The 18,723-nt window shown below is 39.5% G+C and overlaps 1 long non-coding RNA gene across 2 annotated transcripts in view; it reads right to left on the reverse strand.

The window, feature by feature from the left end:
* Nucleotides 1-1,441: 1,441 nt before the first annotated feature.
* Nucleotides 1,442-18,723, reverse strand: part of LOC140509612 (uncharacterized) — a 98,318-nt gene continuing 81,036 nt past the window's right edge. The window contains exons 7-8 of one of the 2 annotated variants that reach the window (XR_011968841.1): nt 14,273-15,400; nt 1,442-1,710 (exon numbers count right to left, since the gene is read on the reverse strand). This is a non-coding gene — a long non-coding RNA (uncharacterized lncRNA). The remainder of the gene's footprint in view (nt 1,711-14,272; nt 15,401-18,723) is intronic. The other variant, XR_011968842.1, reaches the window with a different exon arrangement.

Here is an 18,723-nt window from a genome sequence, read left to right on the forward strand (position 1 = left end):
CTAAGACTAAATGAAGACTTCAGTAAACATTTAGATATGAGCTATCACTATGACTTCTTTCAATTGCCAGAATTGCCAGCTGATAACTGTGTAGTCACTTGGCCACTTTATAAGCTAGGAAAGGGTCAATGGAACCACTGGAAGACTAAAAGTTCTGCCTGCATCTAAGCAGCAGCATAAAATATGTGATCCAAAGTGCTTTAGACTCTTTGGGTAGAAAGGCAGATTACAAACTTATTCACTGGGATTTTTTTTTAAGACTAGCCTATGCTAACTGAAGGGGCAGCTAGGTGGAGCAGTGGATAGAGTGCTAGCCTTAGAGTCAGGAAGATCTAAGTTCAAATCTAAATTCAGACACTTACTAGCTGTGTGACCCTGGGCAATTCACTTAACCCTGTTTGCCTCAGTTTCCTCATCTGTCAACTGAGCTTATGAAGGAAATGGCAAACCACTCCAGTATCTTTGCCAAGAAAATCTCAACTGTGTCATAAAGAATCAGACATGACTGAAACAACTGAACAAGCTGTCTTAACTTCCTTGGAAACTCACTGCACTGAGACTTCTGTTGCCTGACCAGTTTCCGAGGTCTACAAGTCCTACATTTTTGCCAGACTAGTTTGACTCATCACTTAGAGAAATAAAATAACAACTCATATCCCCAAGCATTGAGGGAGAGAGTTAAATTCTATTGCTTTGGTAGAAGAGACTAAGCAATTAAGGGATTTCTTTCCTCAGTCTTCTTTGTTAAGTTGTCACTGAATCTTCCCACCTATAACTCCAAGTTTTCCTAACAATGCCTGGCATTTTACCCATCCTTTTTTCACATGAACTTCTAGAACGGAAGATAAAAGTAATGTTGGCATGAAGGAGGCCCTACAAAAGTGTGACTGAGAAAGAAGAAAAAGCCCAATAAAGGCTGGCTGATTGTGCTATATTCAGTTGCTGCAGCAACTAAAAGTTAAACAATGATGTGTGGAGGAGAGGGCCATTTTCTTTGCTGCATCAAGTTGTCATGGAAACCAGAATTCAAAAACTAAGTGGGTTAAGAGTTTTCTTTACTCTTTAGAAATATGCCTTTCCCTTTCAGAGGGTTGGTCTATGTCCCTGGCCCCTAGCTGGGGACTCCTGAGTGTCAAAGAAGGGTAACAGGTGAGACAGATAACAGATGGCATGCCATGACTCCTGGAACTAGGAGCTCAGAAATAAACTGAATTCTTCCTGAAGTCTGAGAGTAAAGCATAGGCCTCAGTGGCTTGAGCATAAATGGTCGTTTCCATCCCTGTGAAAATTTCCCACCTCTGTAGCAGAGCTGTGTTCTCTTTTTCTCATGCTTTCCCTTCATGCTTCTCTCCCTTTGATATTCTTTCCCAGCATTCCCATTATCCCAGGAGCCATCAGAGGGCAAAATAGGTGCTGAAGATTTTAGCTTCATTACACACACACACACACACACACACACACACACACACACACACACACACACACACACACACACACACTCCAGCCAAAAAGCTGGGATTAGCTTCCTTTCCTCCCTCCTTCTTCAGTGCTTTGTTCCAAATTCATGACTAGGTTCTCTTCTGAACCTATTCAGTTCCGGTGCCTCTCTGGTAATTGAGCTCTCAGCTTCTTCCCCCTGAAACAATAGCTGGGGTCCTGGGAATGCTTCTCCAAGTTGTTCATTATCCCCTCACAGGTTCAGATTACTGTCTGCAACACAAAATAAGGGATGTGCCATTGTCATTTTTCGGGTTTTTTTCATCCTTCTTGCTAAGGAGGCAGGGTGATCCACTGACCTACAGAACCCTAGAATGTCAACCTGTAAGTTCTAATCTTGGCTATGCCATTCTGAATATAGCTCAAGGTTATGCTGGTAATAAACATCAGAGGTAGACTCTGACCCCAGATACTCTGATTCCAAAGTCAATCATTTTTCCCAGAACCAATCTCAGAAGCCATTTTTTACTAATACTGATAGCTTTATGTTTTGGAACTATTCCTACGCACATAGACAGGAAAGGGAGGAAAGAGTGAGCACTTATTAAGCACCTATTATATGTCAGGCATTGTGCTTTACATAGATCATTGCCTTTGAGCCTCACAATAATGCTACGAGGTCGTAAGCACTATGATGGTCCCACCTTTACAGATGAGGAAACTGCTGCAAAGATTTTTGTCTAGGAGTCACACACTAGTTAATAAATATTTGTTGAAAGTGCATACCCTTTGACCACAGCAATCCCAAAGAGATCATAAAGGTGGGGGAGGGGCGGCGATCTCCTATTGGTGCAAAAATATTTATAGCATCTCTGTTCATGGTGACAAATAATTGGAAAATGAGAAGATTCCCCTCAGCTGAGGAAGGACTGAACAAGTTGTGGTATATGTAAAGGAACACTATTTATTGTGCTATAAGAAATGATGAGCAGGCAGAGTTTAGAAAAACCTGAAAAGACTTACCTAAACTGATGCAAAGTGAAATGAGCAGAACTAGAACACTGTACACAGTAACAGCAACAGCTATGAATGACTTAGTTCATCCCAACAATACAATGATCCAAGACAATTCCAAAAGACTCACAATGGAAGAAGCTCTCCACATCCAGAGAAAGAACTGATGGAGTATGAGGCAGATCAAAGCATACTATTTTCACTTTTTATGAGTTTTTTTCTTTTGGTCTGTTTCTTCTTTCACAACATGACTAATATGGAAATATGTTTCACATGATTGCACATACATAACCTATTTCAAATTACCTACTGTCTTAGGGAGGGGGATTGGGAATAGTGTTGGGAGGGCAGGAATGAGAAAATTGAGAACTCAAATTTTTAAAATAAAAGCTTAAAAATCATCGGTACATGTAATTGGAAAAAATAAAATGCTATTTTAAAAGAAAAATAAGAGTCCATACTCATAGAGAATGTAATGACCACCATTCTACAAGAGATGGATTTGTGGATATTGGCCAAGCCAAACTGCTAATCTTCTGTTAGGATTTCAGAGCAGCTAGTTGATAATCATCCTTTATTTCTTGCCCCCACATGGGTCCTACATCTGGTCTTCTGCATATTTGTTTCTCTGAATGTATCTGCCAATAAAATCACTTGATTCATTTGCCACACCTCACACAAGCAACGTTCATTACTTTACATCCTTGCATGTGCTTCTTGGAATCATTAGTAATTGAGTTACCTCATTACTTTAGGAACACACTTAATCAAAGAAGATCTAGAGATGTATACACACACAACAAAGCATATGTCTGTTTACAGCAGTGTATTAGCCACCTATACCATAATCTATGACTTCCATTTCATTCTGTTACAGACTATACCCCTATTCCATATCTATTCCCATATATCACAGAGAGTAAAAGTCTGGAAACTCAGTTTTTGGTAAAATGAATTTTCACTCACAAACTGGGCAGCAATGTGGAGCTTCATATACAATGAAGAAAAGAAGTCCAAGACATCTGGTGTTCCTCCCAGAGGCTAAACATCCTGGTATGAATAGGAAGGCAGCCAGGATTGACTTACCTATTTCCAGCACCATCAACAATTTCACCATAAGTCTCCATCTCCTTATCTTTCCAAAGTTCAGCATTCAACCAATTAGCTGAGTATGAAGTCCCATTTATTGGGGAGGGTCAATGCTTCAAAGATCGTAGGTCAGTGCCAACTGAAGCCTGGCAGCAGAAAAATAAGCTTGGCTATTAGGATTCTGTCTCTGTCTCTCTCTCCTTCTGCTTGTGTGTGTGTGTGTGTGTGTGTGTGTGTGTGTGTGTCCTTGGTTGGAACCTACAAAATCTCAGAACTTTCATCTAAGTGTAATAAAACACAGTCCCAGGAAAGACACTGGTGAATGTCATGGACCATGGAAATAATAGCTTGACCAAAAGATAACAAAAATGCCTCTGTATTGGTAAAACTTAAAGTGAAAGGAACACTATGATATCTAGAGAAATCTCCTCTCTGGAACCAGGATTGTGCTAGAGCCAGATCAAACCAGGAAGAGCTCTTTGAGCATTTCTATCTTGGAAATCAGCAAAGGCTACAAATCAGGACTTGACTTATTGTTTTGTTGATTGTCTAAATTTAAGAAAGTGATGGAGAAAATTTCAGAAATTCAGATTAAACTGAAAAGCGGTGTATGTATGCTTATATGTATGTATGCATGTACATATGTATTTTTCAGACATTTAACAGCACACCTGGACCTCATTTCCCTCCTCTGTAAAATGAAAGTTGAATTACATCATCTCTCAAGTTCCTTCCTGCTCTGACATTCTCTGGCTCTATGAAGCATTTGATTATCTCAGTCAGTTCTTTCAACAGGCATTTATTCATTGAACTGATACTTATTAAGTAGCTATTATGTATAATACTGGAAGATAAATATAAGCTCTGAATCCTTTACTTGTTCTAGATAAATAAATAGAGGCCCTGTACTACTTTACTTTTTTCTAGCCAAAATGGTCAGTGCAGTGCCCCAAAGGCCATAGTTGTACCTTGAGAGTATTATCTGTCATCATGAGTTGTCCCAAGAATTGTTGGGATTTCTCCAGTGTTTCCCTTCCCAGAAGGAAGAAAGCTAATGAAAGTTGAGACATTTTGACCCTCTATACCCATCTCTAACTTACTTTTCTTTGCATTTTTGGAGGGGGAAGTTATTGTAAAATTTTTACTGATAGAAAAAAATCATTGATATACATAGTTGTACCCACCAGAAAGCAGTGTCACCAGTCTGATAGAAAATATGAGTGTGAAGAGGCTGGGTTGATAAAAAAAAAACATTTCTGAACTAGTAACCATCTCAAAACCTTTCAAAGTTGATGTGAGGGTAGACTGAAAGGAGCTCAAAATCTATTTGATAAACTTCTTTTGAAAAAACACAATTAGTGTCCCTCCACACTAAATATATTTTCCCCAGTGTCTAATCTACAAAGTCATCTCACATTCTCACATCAAGAAAACTCCCAGAAACATTAAGTGGCAAGTGAATCACAATATGGAAATCATAATAAGTAACATTTATAAAATACTTTGCATAGTGCTTTCCTCACAGCCTCATGAAGTAAATACAGATACAAATTCTAGATCATGTTTCAGATAGGAAAACTGAAACTCAGAAAGTAAATGGAATTCTCATGGTCACATGACTAATCAGTGTCAGCGCTGGGATTTGAACTCAGGTTATCAGATCTGATGCTCTTTCATTGTAATACATAAGGACAAGGTCTGGACCTATGATTATACTGGTTTAAGAAACTCCCAAGTAAGGAAACATCCTCTCCAATGTAGGCCAGCACCTTCTTTGAAATTTAATGGTCTTAGTTAACCAGAGCACTAAGAGTCTAAGTGATTCAGCCAGGGTCACATAATCAGCATGTATCAGGCGTATGACCTGAACCCAGGTCTCCCTAGCTTTGAGGCTAGCTCTCCACCCATTGTCCTATGCTACTTTTGAACAATTTGACCTTCCTTAATAGAGAGGCCAATGAAACAGACGAATAAGACATTTTACTGTATTAAAATAAAGATGGGAGGCCACTGGGGAGTGAAGCTTCTCAACATGCATTATTGCTTTAATGATAGCTACTTTCTCAGTTGCTTATTCCTTCCCTCTCTAAATCTGGGGAGGTCTCTTGTTCTTGAAGTTGCCAAACTGACCTTCCACTGGTCAATGAAATCCTTTCCTTTGTCTAAGTTCCATAATTAAATTTATGGAAACTCAACATCAGGGATACTACCTCTGGAAACCTAAGCAAAAGTTGAACCTCAAAATCCTTATAGCCTGCATTGTACACAGGACCAAATTTCTATTTTAGAAAGCTTAAAAAAAAAAAAGACAAATGCAAAACCTCATTTGAAATTGTACACCAGTGCTTAGAGAGAAAAAGCTTGTATTTTTCCAGGTGCCCCACTATGAAGCACAGAGAATGGAACATGCTGTAGTCATATGGGAAAACTTTATGGAAGATGTGAGTCTTGTCCTAGGCTTTAAAGGATTAATCAGATTCGGTAAAACTTTAAAGAAAATGCCGGGAGGATCAGCCAAATCTTCAATAGCCTTTATCTCTCTAGAGTTTTTAGTGGGAATATGACTTCACAACCATTGGTTTTTAAAGTCTACCCTTTTTTAATTTTTAAGGAAAAAAATCCTAACATTTATTTTAAAGGTTATGCCTGGTGTGATTCATACTAGTGGGTGGTATTCATTTGGTGTGTTAATTACCTTTATAAGGCCAAAGAAAAGATCACCTATTATCAACAGTAGGAAAAACCTCCTAAGAATCAGTTATCTAAAAAATGGGATGGATGGATTCAAGAGATATTAGTTTCTCCCTGACTAGAGGTCCTCAAGCAAAGATTGGATTATCACTTTGGCAAAGTATTGTAAAGGGGAGCTCCTGGTCAATTGCAGGTAGTGTTAGATGGCCTCTGAGTTTCTAAGATTCTGTGACATCTGACCATGGTCTATCCCAGCCAGTGAGGCCAGGTGAGAATATCAGGCCTAGAAAGAGTCTGAAGGAGAACAGAGAGTATGCTTCCTGGGCCAGAAATCTGTTTCCCACCATCTCAGCATCATGTAGTATAGTCCAGCAGTTGAAGGAAAAATTTGGGACAGTATCAAATATAGAGGTCACAGTCCAGAGTGGAGTTAAAGAACTACTGTTCTTAGAACTGCTCCAGATTCAAAGATTATCTCCCTTACTGGCAATGGGAGTTGCTTCTTGGAACAGTCACTGTTTCCATAAGATCCTTGGGAATAAAATAGAAATATTCCCTGGGAAATAGTATCACATAAAATTTGTATAAAACAGGATCATGGATAATTTCAGGGGCTGCATGAACTTGGATGAGGGAACTCTTACCTCTTTACTTTTACTAACCTCTAAATAAAATGTATCATGCCCTTCAATTATTTAAAAACATTAGTCCATAACTTTCATCAGACTTTGAGAGTGTCCATGACATAAAAAGAACTGAGAAACCCTGGATGAGTGAAAAGGGGAGAGGAGAAGGAATGGGATAGGAAAAGGGAGAGGGAAAGGAGTGAGAAGGAAAGGGAGGCTTAGAAAGCTTTAATGCAATGTAGGGAAATCAGAATTTATTCTAAAAGTAGTAGAATGATATTTAAGGTTTTTCAGAAAACGAATGGTGTACAATACAATGTTTTAGGAAGATTTAACTAGCATTGCTGTGAAGAGTGGATTGAGCAAAGTAGAGGGAAAAGATATAAGACATATGGAGACTACTGAAATATTCCAGGCATGGAATTGTAATGCCTGGAATTGTAAGTGCCCACCATTGTTTGGCACATGCCAGATTATCTAACTGTATCCTTCAAAGCCAACTCAAGTCTTGCCTTCTCCCCAAAGCTTTCTCTGACCACATCAGCTCACAGTGATTAGTCCCTCCTATGAACTCAAGAAAGTTCTTTTGTCTCTATCAGTTATTTGACAATAAAGCTTAGAATAGTCCTTTCCTCTCCTGGGGCCAGGATTCCTGGTGGTGAAAAAGAGGGCATCTATCTGCATAGATACTTTGACCTTACAGCTGGAGGCAGTGGGGGTCTCTGGTGGGCAGTGTTGAAGACAAAGAGAATTTCACCATAAAAATCAATAAGGGTCAAAGGATAGGCAAGATGAAAGATATAGTTTTACTCTATCTTTGTCTATCTACCAATAGAGAGAGATAAATACACGCATATCTATCCATGTAGGGAAACTCCACAGAGAAAGGCACTTCTCAGCCAATTTGAGTGAGACGACAGGATGATTTAATGACTCCCCTCCCAATCTGCTCCTTCATCTCTCAACTGTTTGGTCCTGAGTTAGGGAGAGAAATGTAGCCCTGGCAGTTTCAGAATTAACCACATCTTCATTTCACCCCTTTATATTACTGTATTTCTTTTCATATCAATATTTTCCCCCATTTGGATAGCAACTTGAGAGCACAGTTCATCTCCTATATATTTCTCTATATCCCAAAGGTATAGAGCCTTGCCTTATACATAGTAGGTGCTTAATAAAAAATAAGAAAATAGGAAGGAAAAGAGGAAAAGGAGGAAAGATGAAGGAAGGAGGAAGGAAAAGAAGAGAAAAAGAGAAAAATAATAAGAGAGTTCTACATTCCATATGCCTCAACAAATTGGAGGAGGGAGATACAGAGGAGAAAGGAATGAGATAAGGAAGAAGAAGGAAGAGGAGGAAGAAGTGAGGTGAAAAGGGTGGAGAAAAATAGGAGAGGATGGGGGGGGGGGGAGCCAAGATGGTGGAGTAGAAAGATACACATATGCTAGCTCCAAACCCACAACCCATAAAATGCCTGTAAAGAAGAACACCCAACAAATTTGGGAGCAGCAGAAGCCACAGAACAACAGAGCAGAGGAGATTTCTGTTCCAGAGAGACCTAAAAAACTGACCCAAAAGGTTCCTTGTGCCCCAGACCCAGAGCAGAGCCCAGCCCAGCCTCGGCAGCACAGCACCAAAAGGAGCAGATCCGAGCAGGCTTCAGGGACAGAATCTCCAGCAGCCGCAAAGGTCCCTCCACCCACAGGTGCCAAAGGTCAGTGAGAGGGTCTTTCCAGCTCTCCAAGAGGGGAGCGGGGTATCCCCATAACTCAGGCCCCCTCGAGAGGCAGCAGTGGAGGCAGCAGCAGACAGGGGCTCCCAAAGTAGGCAGGAGCTCGGATCCATTGTCGAAGATCTCCACATAAACCCTCTGAGGAAACTAAGCCCTGTGGGGTGGACCTGCCCCTACCTGAGCACCCAAACTTAATCTCACACTGAATAGCAGCCCTGCCCCTGCTGAAAGCCCTGAGGCTGGGAAGCAGCATTTGAATCTCAGACCCCAAGCACTGGCTGGGTAGATCCAGAGGCAAGGTGGGTGTGGAGAGGACACTCAGAAGTCAAGTAACCTGCTGGGAAAATGCCCAGAAAAGGGGGAAAAAAATAAGACAACAAAAGGTTACTTTCTTGGTGAACAGATATCTCCTCCCTTCCTTTCCAATGAGGAAGAACAATGCTTACCATCAGGGAGAGACATAAAAATCAAGGCTTCTGTATCCCAAACATCCAAAATAAATATTCAATGGGCTCAGGCCATGGAAGAGCTCAAAAAGGACTTTGAAAATCAAGTTAGAGAGGTGGAGGAAAAACTGGGAAGAGAAATGAGAGAGATGCAAGAAAAGCATGAAAAGCAGGTCAACACCTTGCTAAAGGAGACCCAAAAAAATGCTGAAGAAAATAACACCTTGAAAAATAGGTTAACTCAACTGGCAAAAGAGGTTCAAAAAGCCAATGAGGAGAAGAATGCTTTAAAAAGCAGAATTAGCCAAATGGAAAAGAAGGTTCAAAAGCTCACTGAAGAAAATAGTTCTTTCAAAATTAGAATGGAACAGATGGAGGCTAATGACTTTATGAGAAACCAAGAAATCATAAAACAAAACCAAAAGAATGAAAAAATGGAAGACAATGTGAAATATCTCATTGGAAAAACAACTGACCTGGAAAATAGTTCCAGGAGAGACAATTTTAAAATTATGGGTCTACCTGAAAGCCATGATCAAAAAAACAGCCTAGACATCATCTTTCATGAAATTATCAAGGAAAATTGCCCTGAGATTCTAGAACCAGAGGGCAAAATAAATATTGAAAGAATCCACAGATCCCCTCCCAAAAGATATCCAAAAAGAGAAACTCCTAGGAACATTGTGGCCAAATTCCAGAGTTCCCTGGTCAAGGAGAAAATATTGCAAGCAGCTAGAAAGAAACAATTCAAGTATTGTGGAAATACAATCAGGATAACACAAAATCTAGCAGCTTCTACATTAAAGGATCGAAGGGCATGGAATAGGATATTCCAGAAGTCAAAGGAACTAGGACTAAAACCAAGAATCACCTACCCAGCAAAACTGAGTATAATATTTCAGGGGGAAAAAATGGTCTTTCAATGAAATAGAGGACTTTCAAGCATTCTTGATGAAAAGACCAGAGCTGAAAAGAGAATTTGACTTTCAAACACAAGAATGAAGAGAAGCATGAAAAGGTAAACATCAAAGAGAAGTCATAACGGACTTTACTTGAACTGTTTACATTTCTACATGGAAAGACAATATTTGTAACTCTTGAAACTTTTCAGTATCTGGGTAGCTGGTGGGATTACATACATAGACACACACACACACACATACACAGCACAGAGTGAATGAAATAGGATGAGATCATATCTTTAAAAAATGAAATTAAGCAGTGAGAGAGAAATATATTGAGAGGAGAAAGGGAGAAATGGAATGGGGCAAATTATCTCTCATAAAAGAGGCAAGCAAAAGACTTTTTAGTGGAAGGAAAAAGAGGGGAGGTGAGAGAAAAACATGAAGTTTACTCTCATCACATTCCACTAGAGGAAGGAATAAAATGCACACTCATTTTGGTATGAAAACCTATCTTACAATACAGGAAAGTGGAGGAGAAGGGGATAAGCAGGGTGGGGGGGTGATGATGGAAGGGAGGGCAATGGGAGGAGGGAACAATTTGAAGTCAACACTCTTGGGGAGGGACAGGATCAAAAGAGAGAATAGAAGCAATGGGGGGCAGGATAGGATGGAGGGAAATATAGTTAGTCTTACACAACACAACTATTATGGAAGTCATTTGCAAAACTACACAGACATGCCCTATATTGAATTGCTTGCCTTCCAAAGGGAATGGGTGGGGAGGGAGGGATGAAGAGAAGTTGGAACTCAAAGTTTTAGGAACAACTGTCGAGTACTGTTCTTGCTACTAGGAAATAAGAAATACAGGTAATGGGGTATAGAAAGCTATCTTGCCCTACAGGACAAAAGAGAAGATGGGGATAAGGGAAGCTAAGGATGTTAGAAGAGAGGGCAGATTGGTGATAGTGGCAATTAGAATGCTCGGGTTTTGGAGTGGGGGGAGGGGAGAAATGGGGAGAAAATTTGGAACCTAAAATTTTGTGGAAATGAATGTTAAAAGTTAAATAAATAAATTTTAAAAAAAAAGAAAAATAGGAGAGGATGAAGACAAGAAAAAAGGGAGAAAGATGAAAAAGAAAAAGAAGGAAGAAGAGGAAGGGGAGAAGAAGATTGAATATTAGCTAGTTATTGCTTAGCAAACAGAGGGAATGGGACAGAATGCAGGGAAGTCTGAATAGGGTTCAGATTCTTCAGACTCTAGAACATTGAATCTGACCTAAAGGTGTTAAACTCAAGGAAAATCTACAGATGGAGATTTCTCTGGAGAAATAGAATAACACCAAGAGGAAAGGAGGAATGACGAAGGGAAGGATGAAAGGGATACTGAAGGCTGCTTTTTTCTGCCTCACTAGTTTGCCTGGATCTGAGCCGGCTTACTTTCCCCTCTTCAACCTCAGTAACAGCTTTATGTAGCCTTGTAGGCTCTGAACATCCAACCCTGAGGATAAGCCTCCTGGTGATTGGCCTTGGATTTGTGTAACAAAAGAAACCCTGTGTATTGGAAAAGCTCCTGGGGAGGGGGCAGAGTGTGGGGCAGTCCTTCGGCATCAGCTCCCTGGACGCTCCCTCTATTAGCTAAAGAATGCTTTCTACAATGCAGTTTAATCCAAATTGGGTTCGAGCCCCCAGCCTTGGAGTTTGATTGTAATACTATATTTTTATTCAATGCAAGATCAGAGGTCTGTTGAAACCTCATGTTGCCAACATAAAAGAACAAAGAGATTTAGTTAATCCCAATGAAAATTAATTCTACTTATTTTTTTTCTGAAAAGGAAAAGAAAGGAGAAAAAAACTGAGTATTACACTTGACTCAGAAATAGCAAAATCCCTGCTGTCCTTAGATGGTTAAAACATGTGGCTTTAGTGGTCTACGTAAAGATCGGCAATTACATACCTCTCCCTCTTGCCAGCTTGTTTTATTGTCCTAAACTTTAAACAATTTTTTCCAGTGATGATTTTAGGGGATGGCAATTCCACTAGCCTTGAAATATATAATTTAAGAAAAGTGGTAGTATCAAAGGGAGAGGGGGAGGAGAAAGAGAAGTAGAAGGTATGAGAGGGAGAGAGAATATTTCTCTTTCTCCTAGACTTATCCTGAGAAAGAATACAATAGAAAATGAGAAAGTGGTCAGGATAGGGTAAGGGGGTTTTCTAAATTTGATCTGTATCTACTGGCTGGATATAGAATCCCAGACAATTAGAGCTGGAAACAATCCTTAGAATGCATTGAATCAAATTCTCTCATTTTACAGATTAGGAAAGTGAGGTCCAAGAAATGCCATGTTTAACCAATTTCCCAAAGATTGTATCAACAGCATCCTCAGAACTAATGAATTAAAAGGAGCACAGTGTTGCCCTGAGTTGATTTATCTAGGAGGAGACCTGTAAAAATCCAAGCATTCTTCAACAAGAAAGAATATTTATGATGAATACATCATAAAATTAAAACTGTAAGAGAATTTAAAGGTCAACAATTCCAACCCCCATTTTACAGAGAAGAAAATACAGTTATCGAGAAGTTAAGGGCTTTATCCAGGGTCAAATAGCTAACAGGTATCTGAGGTGGAATTCAAACCCAGGTCTTCCTCCAAATCCAACACTATATTCAGCCTTTTTCAATTCCATCTCACACGTAAACTCCTCTCCTCTCCTCAAATGCACACACAAAGTTAAAATTTACATATACACTTTGGGGTAGCCTTCCCCATAATGAATTGCTTGTTTTGGCTTTTGTCACACCAGAGCAGGGACAGATAACAGGTATTTTTTTTCTTCTAAGTGTACCTCAAGTTGAAAGCCATCAGATGAGGTTCACCTGGGGACGTCAGTCTTCCACTCAGGCCCAGACAGGAAAAGAACATCTACCCTATTGCTGCTTTTTCTCAAAACAAGAAGGGAGCTAACTACCTAGGTATTGATGAAGAGTTGGCCAGAACAAACAACTCAAAAGCCTGGTTCAACCTAAATAATAAGAATTATTATGAGCTTTTGAGAAACTATCTTCAGTCAGTCAACAAACATGGATCAATCACTGTGCTCAACATTTCCATTCTTATCAATACATTTTTCCCTCCAGGATTTGCCTTATATCTTACTCCACTAACGTTCAGTGATCCAAAAGATAGCGATGCTATTTGTTTTCACTGTAAATCATAACAGAAAGAGGAAAATAAATAGTATTTTTCTATAAGTATACAGTGATAATAAATAGCAATTATAAGGCACTTCATACGTTATTCATTCGATCCTCACAATAAGCCTATGAGGTAGGTGCTCTTACAAATTTCATTTTTCAATGAGGAAAGAGAAAGAAAGAAAAGTTAAGTGCCTAGGTGCAAAGTACAGAGATTAGAACAGCTAGCAAGTGTCTGAGGCAAGATTTGAATTCAGGCCCAACACTTTCACTCACTGAATTACCTCTACTAGTAGACTGCAAATTAGGCAGTGATGATCAAACTCAGATGGAAACAAATCCCTGCAGGTTGCATACTGACGGAGACAACCACACATTAACATTTTGTTGCCTTATATGTTTATTTACTTAGCTTAACATTTTCTGATGACATTTTAGACTGGTCTGACTGTACTTAGGTGTTTTGCCGGCAATAAGAAGGCACACTGCCACAAGTCTGATGCACCCACTCCCGATGAGGGTTCACTAATCCACCACCACACAGATGGGTTTACAAGAAGCTAATGATAGAAAGGACACTTTGGAGGCATCTCTTAAGCTCAAAGGATTCTCAGACTCTTCATTCATTCCTGCCACCATTCTGAGATGTACAAAGTAGTAAGAATTCTGTACTCAGTTTGCAAAAAAGAGGACAGAAGATTGGAGAGATAGTGTGGCTTGTACCATCACCTAACAGTCAGTGTTTAGTGAGTGCTCACACAGCATTGGAGCCCACTGTTAGACAGTAGCAAAGAACTGACTATTGTCCATTGATTGAGTAATGACTGAGCAAGGTGTGGTATATGAATACAGTGGAATAATATAGTGTAAAAGGAAACAGTAACTCTGAGGAATTCCAAGAAACATGGGAATGTTTGTATCAACTGAGACAGAGAGAAGTGAGTAAAACCAGAACAATATATACAATGACCATAACGATGTCAATGAAAAGAAAGCGAAAAGGAAGCAAACTCTGAATAAACAGATGAAAACCAATAATAAACTTGAGAAAATATTTAATGAAATATATTTCTATTCTCTCCACAGGGAGATGGAACAGAAAGGAGCAAAATATTGCATATGTTGTCAAATGCACTCACCATTATCAGCTGTTTTTCCTTAACTGGTTTTCTTTGTTATAATGGAAGATCCACTTCAAGGGAGTAAGGATAAGATGCAGAATTGACTGTGATACAAAACCAAAAATCATTAGTAATTTTTTAAAGGAAAATATTACCCTATGAGTCAGAAAACTTGAGTTCTAGCTCTAAAACTTACTGTATGAAATTGGAAAAGTAATTTATTCTCTCCCAGATACAATTTTTTTGTCCTGTTGAATAGATAATATTCCTATTTACCTCAAAAGATTATAATATACATTTTAATCTTACAAGATAATATCAAAGCACTGTTTTTATATGGCTCTAAGAATGACTTCTGCATTTTAAAAACAATATTAATTCTTAAAAATATAAAACCATTCTCATCTCCTAGCCGTACCAGGAGTGGGGAAACTGCCACAAACAGGCTATAGAGGGGTATGGGATGGAATGCAGCCCTCTTGGCATAGTTTGCTCCATACAAAAAAGTAGATGGTATTGACTTTTCAATTCCACAAACATCTATTATATTCTCCCTCTTCCTTTTAAAAATAATTAAGTAGTTTAAAATGAATTTTTGAGGAATGGTCATAAAAAACTTGCAGATCCAATAAATGGTTCTTTTCTTTTTTTAATACAATATCCAAAGGAAAAGGATGAAGGGCAGAGGGGAATGGTCTTCTAAGAAGAACTTCATGCCTTCAACCAACTCCTTAAGAAAACTTCATGAGATGATATAGATATATGGATTATGTGGATATAGAAACATATATGTATATATATACGTGTGTGTACATGTGGAGGAGGGTGCCCATCACCCATTAGCTCTTCATATCAGAACTCCTTCTGCTGTCACAGGCCATATAAGAGTTCTGAAGTCACTTAACCTATTCCTTAGATTGTCAGAACTTGGCCCAGGACGCTGAATCAGATTAGATCTGTCTCCCTAATGAATTGGGGTTTTGTGTCTTTCAACCTGTGTTGAAATTTACAAGCAAAAGCAAAGAAACATTCTGTATGCCTCACTTGGCACCACTCAAGGTTACTAATTATACTGTGTATTTCCCTGGCAGCTTGCGTGAGACAAAGTGGCCAACTCTGCATCCTTCACTTTGATTGAAGAATCTCCTGGAAAGGAATGGAGTATGGATTTGCTTCTTTTGTCTTTTTTAAAGATATAGTGTAAGCAGCTGCCCATTGCCAGAGAATGCTATTTGCTCATTTTTAGATACAAATGAACTACTTATGTGGATACTGTTACCAAGCCAAAGGTACAAAGTGATCGTGCCAGGGCAAGTCGGGAGAACGACTAGTACACCTCCCTGGTAAATGAAAAAATATTGGTTCTTCCCAGATTCTTCCTCCTCCCCCTCCCTGAAGCTCCCTAAATTTGCCAACATGTCTCAATCCTTCTTTCTCACAGTTAGTTTTGATCTACCAACCCTGGAAGTTTCTGAACCTGTTTAATAAGGGTTAAACTGTACACTGAGGCTCAGTGCTACATTTTGCCCAGGAGACCAAATGAGGAATATTGGGTAAAAAACCAAGATTATCTTGACAAGCTAATGTAGGACACTATACATTCAACAGGATCAGAATGATTTCTTGGGGATGAAATAACATTGATTTCATGACAAAAAGGGATCTGGAGATTACCATGTGCTACAATTCAAATCCAAATCCACCAGCTAGTCACAAAAGTCTGGATAATACTAAGGAAGCATCCTGAAGTAATTATGAAATGGCTGCCTTTATACCCATTAAAAGTCAGGTACTGTGGTTAATGGAAGAAATACTGGACTTGGAATAAGGAAGTTCAGTGTTAAAGACCTGTATATTGGGTGGCCATGGATGATTCATTTAATCTCTCCAAGCCTCAATACCCCCACCTGTAAAATGGGATGATAATAGTTGCATTATCTACCTCAATTCAAGAAATATTTAGTAAGCTCCTAGTGCATGCAATGTACCATGCTGGATGCCAGAGATATGAGGGCAAAAAGAAAGAGTCCCTGACTTCAAAGAGTCTACATCCCACTAGGGTCAAATGCACAGGGTTATTATGGGGGAAATGTTTTGGGAACCTTAAAGCGCTATGAAAATATAAGTTGTTAGTTGGAACCCCCTACAAGTAAATTACAACATAAAGAATTCTGATAGATAAGCAACCAAATGAGTGGTGATTTTAGAAAGATACTCTATGGGGAAAGGCTTCAAAAGGCAATAAACAGAAATAATAACCCAATTTCCCAGAGCTAAAAGAAATCAGGTTGGACTGGGTAAAAATGAGGCAGCAAGCCAATGCCTCTCCTTTATAATCCCTTTGTGTCTCCTTTTCATGGGAATCTGTATCCTGAGCACAGCTGAATGGATTTGCTTATGGGTACTGTTTGTTGGCATAGGGAACTAGAGGGAAGTGGCGGGGGGGAGTAGAGAGAACCAGGCGAGGAAGAGAATTCCTTAGGGAAATATGGGTGGAGGTAAAGCCAAAATGTATGGGCAGGCCAGTTTGCTGAGGGTTTATGTTGTTTCTTTGGAAAGGAGGAGAGGTCCTAGTAATTCGTGGAAGAGAACTTAATAAAATTTTCAAAAGTATAAAGGAAACAAAGATGTGAAATGATTAGGAGCAGATTTCTGTATTTTAAAGTAAAATATTTATATTTTGATGAGATTTGTTAGATGTCTATGGAGAGATTTTGCTTGTGCTTTAAAAAAACTCACCAATAAAAATTATCCTTTTAAATATATATATATATTTTGTGTTATATATATTTAAATATGTGTGTGTGTGTGTGTGTGTGTGTGTGTGTGTGTGTGTATATAATGGATTGAAAGAGAATGGGGTTAAATTTTAGCACAGAATATGCAGATTAAGAATCAGAAAAATTTGCTTCTCATGAAAGGATAGAATGCAATCAACCACGTACCAGGCACTAGGCTAAGCAATAGGGATAGAAATACACTACCAAGGAAATCTGTAGCTTCCTTCTTTGAAGATGTGGTCAGGCCTAGGAAGAACAGACAGCTCCCCTTTAAACATATATTTACCCGCAAACAGAGAGATTGAATAAATGCCATCTCAGGGTGTTATTCAGCTCTATGATTCTAAGCCAATTATTTCTAGAGCACTTTACCCTGGATTTGGAAAGGTACATGGCATGAAATTTGAGGGAATATCAGGGAAGACAGTGTGTCACAGTGGAAAGAGTGATGGAGTCAAAAATTAGTTCAAGTTTGCCATTTTATGGCTGTATAACCTTGGACACTTTGAGAATTAGAGAGGAATGAACAGATTGGACTAGATGACTTCTGAAGTTTTATTTTTCAGTTTTAAATCTACATAGATTATTCTTTTCCAAGCACAGATAAGGGTAGACTAAGATCTATTTTTTAAAAAAGCATTAATATTTTTGCTCAAAATTTATTTCAAAACAAGTCCAAGTTTTTTCCTATGGTTCTCTGGGATTCTACTACTTACTCTTACTTACTTTGCCTGACTCTTAAGATGATTGTTATGTCAGGCAAGATTTTAATTTGTAGAAATAATTAGATTGGGGGGGCAGAGCCAAGATGGCAGAGTAGAAAGATGCACATACTCTAGCTCTTCTCCCACAGCCCATAAATTACCTGTAAAAAATGACTTTAAACAAAGTCTAGAGCAGCAGAAGCCACAAAATAATGGACTGAAAGAGATTTCCAGCCCAAGACAGCCTGAAAGGTGGACAGGAATCACATTAGACATGGAGCACAGCACAGCCTTGGCCACGTGGCATCAGGAGGAGCAGGACCAGAGCAGGACTCGGGAGTGGAAGCTCTAGCAGCAGCAGTGATTTTCAGATCCCTCAACTCACAGGTGCCAAAGGCAGCTTGAAAGGTCAGTGAGAGGGATTTTTTACTTCAGTGACAAGGGAGCAGGGTCCTCCACAAGCCCCAGCCCCAGGCAGCAGCAGTCAGAAGCAGCAGCAGAAGGCAGCAGCAGTGGGTGGCAGAGGCTGTGGTAGCCCTGGCAGGCAGCGCCAGCCTTGATTGTTGGAGCCCTCAGCATAAAACCCCTGGGGGAATTGAGCAGCTGATCTGAACCTCAGCCCTGAGTGGTGGCCTTGCCCCCACCTAAAGCCACTGGGGGAATTAAGCAGCTGATCTGAATCTTAGCCCTGAGCACAGTCCCGGGGAAAGGAGGAGTGCTGGCATGGCAGAGCTGGAGAATGTTGAGAAGCAAACTCTTCTCCTTTGATTGTGCCACCTTGGAGGAACTGAGATTTACAGGTCCCCAGAGTATACCCTACTCTTGAAAGAAGACCCAAAAGTCAAGTAACTGGTTGGGAAAAATGCCCAAAAAAGGGGAGGGGAAAGACTATAAAAGGTTACTTTCTTGGTGAACAGGTATTTCCTCCGATCCTTTTGGATGAGGAAGAAAAATGCTTACCATTAGGGGAAGACATAAAAATCAA

Source organism: Notamacropus eugenii, chromosome 1, assembly GCF_028372415.1.
Source record: "Notamacropus eugenii isolate mMacEug1 chromosome 1, mMacEug1.pri_v2, whole genome shotgun sequence".
Classification (NCBI taxonomy): Eukaryota; Metazoa; Chordata; class Mammalia; order Diprotodontia; family Macropodidae; genus Notamacropus; species Notamacropus eugenii.